This window comes from Neofelis nebulosa, chromosome X, assembly GCF_028018385.1.
Source record: "Neofelis nebulosa isolate mNeoNeb1 chromosome X, mNeoNeb1.pri, whole genome shotgun sequence".
NCBI classification, from domain to species: Eukaryota; Metazoa; Chordata; class Mammalia; order Carnivora; family Felidae; genus Neofelis; species Neofelis nebulosa.
The window spans coordinates 82957452-82963451 of record NC_080800.1 but is presented as its reverse complement, the minus strand read 5'-3'; positions in this window follow the sequence as shown (position 1 = coordinate 82963451).

The following is a 6000-nucleotide window of genomic DNA, read 5'->3' as shown; positions in this document are numbered from 1 at the left end:
TTTTGTTTTTTGGTTTCAATAGCATTAATTTCTTCTCTAATCTTTATTATTAACACCTATTCTCTTGAAGCTGTTCCAAAAAATAGAAATGGAAGGAAAATTTCCAAACTTTTTCTATGAAGCCAGCATTACCTTGATTCCAAAACCAGACAGAGACTCCACTAAAAAGGAGAACTATAAACCAATTTCCCTGATGAACATGGATACAAAAATCCTCAACAAGATATTAGCCAACCAGATCCAACAATACATTAAAAAAATTATTCACCATGACCAAGCAGAATTTATACCTGGGATGCAGGGCTGGGTCAATATCCGCAAAACAATTAACGTGATTCATCACATCAATAAAAGGAAGGACAAGAACCATATGATCCTCTCAGTAGATGCAGAGAAAGCATTTGACAAAATACATCATCCTTTCTTGATTAAAACCCTCAAGAAAGTAGGGATAGAAGGAGCATACCTCAAGATCATAAAAGCCATATATGAATGACCCAACGCTAATATCACCCTCAATGGGGAAAAACTGAGAGCTTTCCCCCTAAAGTCAGGAAAAAGACAGAGATATCCACTCTTGCCACTGTTATTCAACATAGTATTGGCAGTCTTAACCTCTGCAATCAGACAACACAAAGAAATAAAAGGCATGCAAATCAGCCAGGAGGAGGTCAAACTTTCACTCTTTGCAGATGACATGATACTTTATATGGAAAACCCAAAAGATTCCACCAAAAACTGCTATAATTGATTCATGAATTTAGCAAAGTTGCAGGATATAAAATCAATGCACAGAAATCGGTTGCATTCCTATACACCAACAATGAAGTGGCAGAAAGAGAAATTAAGGAATTTATCCCATTTACAGTTGCATAAAAAAAACATAAAATACCTAGGAATAAACCTAACCAAAGAGGTGAAAAATCAATACACTGAAACTATAGAAAGCTGATGAAAGAAATTGAGGAAGACACAAAAAAATGGAAAAAGATTCCATGCTCCTGGATAGGAAAAACAAATATTGTTAAAATGTCAATACTACCCAAATAAATCTACATATTCAATGCAATCCCTATCAAAATAAGACCAGCATTCTTCACAGAGCTAGAACAAATTATTCCAAAATTTGTATGGAACCAGAAAAGATCCCGAATAGCCAAAGTCATCTTGAAAAAGAAAACCAAAGCAGGAGGCATCACAATCCCAGACTTGAAGCTGTATTACAAAGCTGTAATCATCAAGACAGTATCGTTCTGGCACAAGAACACTCAGATCAATGGAACATAGAGACTCCAGAAATGGACCCACAAATGTATGGCCAACTAATCTTTGACAAAGCAGGAAAGAATATCCAATGGAATAAAGACAGGCTCTTCAGCAAGTGGTGCTGGGAAAGCTGGACAGTGACATGCAGAAGAATGAACCTGGACCACTTTCTTATACCATACACAAAAATAAACTCAAAATGGATGAAGGAACTGAATGTGAGATGAAACCATTAAAATCCTCGAGGAGAAAGCAGGCAAAAACCTCTTTGATCTTGCCCACAGCAACTTCTTACTCAACACGTCTCTGGAGGCAAGGGAAACAAAAGCAAAAATGAACTATTGGGACTTCATCAAAATAAAAAGCTTCTGCACAGTGAAGGAAACAATCAGCAAAACTAAAAGTGAATCGACAGAATGGGAGAAGATATTTGAAAATGACATATCAGATAAAGGGTTATTCAAAATCTACAAAGAACTTATCAAACTCAACACCCAAAATAAAATAATCCAGTGAAGAAATGGGCAAAAGACATGAATAGACACTTCTACAAAGAAGACATCCAGATGGCCAACCGACACATGAAAAAATGCTCAACTTCACTCATCATCAGGAAAATACATATCAAAACCACAATGAGATTCCACCTTAGACCTGTCAGAATGGCTACAATTAACAACTCAGGCAACAACAGATGTTGGTGAGGATGTGGAGAAAGAGGATTTCTTTTGCATTGTTGGTGGGAATGCAAGCTGGTGCAGCCACTCTGGAAAGCAGTATGGAGCTTCCTCAAAAAACTAAAAATAGAACTACCCTACGACCCAGCAATTGCACTACTAGACATTTATCCAAAGGAGACTGGTGTGCTGTTTCGAAGGGACACACGAACCCCAATATTTATAGCAGCACTATCAACAATAACCAAAGTATGGAAAGAGCCCAAATGTCCATCGATGGATGAATGGATAAAGAAGGTGTGGTATATATATACTATGGAGTATACTCGTCAATCAAAAAGAATGAAATCTTGCCATTTACAACTATGTGGATGGAACTGGAGGGTATTATGCTAAGTAAAATTAGTCAGAGAAAGACAAAAATCATATGACTTCACTCATATGAGGACCTGAAGAGACAAAAGAGATAAACTAAGGGAAGGGAAACAAAAATAATATAAAAACAGGATGGGGGACAAAACAGAAGAGACTCATAAATATGGAGAACAAACTGAGATTTACAGGAGGGGTTGTGGGAGGGGAGATGGGCTAAATGGGTAAGGGGCAATAAGGAATCTACTCCTGAAATCATTGTTGCACTATATGCTAACTAATTTGGATGTAAATGTAAAACAAATAAAAAATAAAATTTTAAAGGTTCTGGGGAAACTGGACAGTGACATGCAGAAGAATGAAACTAGATCACTTTCTTACACCATACACAGAAAGAAGTTCAAAATGGATTAAAGACCCAAATTGAGACAGGTATCCATAAAAATCCTGCAGGAGTAAACAGGCAACAACCTCTTTGACCTCGGCTGCATCAACTTCTTACTAGATGTGTCTCTGGAGGCAAGGAAATAAAAGCAGAAATAAACAATTGGGACCTCATCAGGATCCAAACTGAAAAAAAAATAGATCCATAACTATGTTTAAAATAAATATGGTCATGTTATTAAAAAAAAAGAAATGTAAATGAAAACTACAATTGATACCACTACATCCTAGTCATAATGACTAAAATTAAAAAGACCGACTATACCAAATGTTGGCAGGGTTGTAGAAATGGAACTCTCATATACTCCTGGTGGCAATAAAAAATGGTGAGACCAGTTTGGCAGTTTCTTAACAGTGTTAACTTAAATCTACCACATGATACAGCTATTGCACTCTTACAATTCGGGAGAAAGAAAGCATACATCCATAGAAAGACTAATACACAAATGCTTATAGCATCTTTATTTTAAAAATTCCTAAATTGAAAATATTCAAGTGCCCATCAAAATCTGGATGGATAAAACAAATTGTGGTATATCCATATAATGGACTACTACTTCGCAATAAAAAAAATCAATCATGCAACATCATGGAAAAATCTAAGACTAAATAGCAGAAAATAAGAAGCCAGACATAAAATGAATATATTCTGCATGATTCCACTATATGAAATTATAGGAAATGAAAATTAATCTACTGTAGCAGAGATCAGTGCTCTCCTGGAAATATGGAAGAATAGGAAGGACAGGGAGGCTGGATATAGGTAGATAGGAAGATTACAAAGAGGTGGGAAAGAGTTTTTTAGGTGATGGTTATGTTAATTACCTTGAGTGTAATGTTGGTTTCATAATGTATACATATGTAAAAACTAACTAAAACAAATACTTTAAATGTGCACAGTATATTGGATGGCAATTATACCTCAATAAAGCATTTGAAATATATTTCATTTTTCTAATTATTTGATGAAATTAAATAAATTGGGAGAATATGTCCCCCTAATATGCTCTTTGTATATTAACGAATCTACACTATGTCTTATCAATTTGGTCCACACTACATATAATTAAATAGAAATAATCATTACTACCTGTTGCAACATCAATCTGATTTTTACAGTTAGAAAAATATATGTAAATGTATTACATGTGCATGTTAAATATAAAGATCCTTCCTCAGTGTAGATAATTCATTGCTTTCAGAGAAAGAAGTCCACACTAAAATGGGACTTGGGGCTACCACACAGCTTGTAGCTGCTGATGAAATGAAATTCCACTTGCTAATCCTCTTTCTCATGAGATCAAAATAGCTTCCTTACTTTTAGGCTAGTTTGTGAACTTCACAGGAGCTATTTCACAACATGATTTTATCTTATCCATGAACTTACTTGAGCCAGGTATCAGATCCTAACAAGGATGTGAAGTGTTGGGGTGTCTTGAGGATTACTGTCCTTAAATATGGAGTAGAAATTATAGCAGTCATCAAGACACAGATCCTCAGAACCTGCCTCCTTCCGGCACCTGATATTAGATGGGTTGCTGGCCAGAAGAGCTGCACAGAGACCGATGCAGTGATCACTATGATTTACTAATGCAATTATGTGCCCAACACCACGCTAGGCACTGGATTAATGACAATGACATTGATACAATTGGGTCATGATCATAACAACCACATGTTTTAATGAGCTTCTCACCAGGGCTTTTTAAACCACCTTCCTCCTCTATCCCTTAGGCAAAGTTGAAAAGGAATACAAAGTGACCTGAATTCATACAAGCATTCATCATCCATCAGTAACCACTGGGCCATTGGTTTACTCATGTATATCACTAAATGTTTTCAGTGATCCTGTGGGCTAAGCATTCTCATCACTACTGTACAAAGGGGGTAGCTGGGACTCAGAGATAGTCCTTACCTGTCTTCCCTCTCACCCCTGACTTTTGAGAAAAGCAGCTCCAGGGCAACCCTGGAGCAGGACCCACATTCACTGGGGCTTGGCAAGACCCCAGTGGCTTTACCTATGACACAGCCAAGGTACCAAGCCCCAAAAGGGTAAAGAAGGGTCTTGGATCTGGATACTTTTGTCTTCCAACACACCAGAGTGAACCAGCCCCCACCACGGGGACCCACACTCTCAGCTTAATTACAAATATCTGAAGGCTAGACCCTGAAATCCCCGCCAGGACAAATCTGTCTCAATAAAAAAAAAAAGTGATCACAATCACCACATTGGCATCAAATTTCTGTGGAAACAGTGATGCATAGACTTGTCTTCCACACTGGAAATGCCTCTGCACACTCATTCACCCTATGGACTCTCACTGAAAGAGGAACACACTGGCATTTCAGGCCACCACGTGACAAAGCATAATAATTAGAGAAACTAGAGTGAAACCAGGGCAAATGGTGGAACTCTGCCCACGTTAATGGAACAAGGAATGTCCCTGATGTGAGGATTTTTCTTTATTTTAGAGGCAAGAGGGGAGTATTATCAGTACACAGAGCCCAAGGGTACTGACCTAGGTAGGGTTCTTGGAGATGAGCTTGTCCTTGGAAGGTGAAAATGTAAAATAAAAGCCATGATAAGCAGTTAGTCACGTGTGGCAGAAAACTAAGACTATCTATAATATGAATTAATGATATAGAAAAAATGTCATTTGAGAAGTCTCAGAGGTATTTCAAGGAAACAGGACTAGAATTATATAGTCATTTATTAGGCAACAACCTAGTCAATTGACCATACATTGCTTTACCCTAGGAAATTCTTATCCACCATTCCTGATATTTTCTTCTATTTAAGCAAATAATTTATTGTCAAATTGGTATCCATACAACACCCAGTGCTCATCCCAACAACTGCCCTCCTCCCTGCCCCTCACCCACTTTCCCCTCTCCCCCACCCTCCATCTACTCTTAGTTTTTTCTCAGTCCTTAAGAGTCTCTTATGGTTTGCCTCCCTCCCTCTCTGTAACTTTTTTTTCCCCTTCCTCTCCCCCATGGTCTTCTGTTAAGTTTCACAATATCCACATAGGAGTGAAAACGTGGTATCTGTCTTTCTCTGCCTGGCTTATTTCACTTAGCATAATACCTTCAATTTACATCAACATTGCTGCAAGTGGCATGGTTTCATTCTTTCTCATTACCAAGTATTATTCCATTGTATATATAAACCACATCTTCTTTATCCATTCGTCAGTTGATGGACATTTAAGCTCTTTCCATAATTTGGCTATTGTTGAAA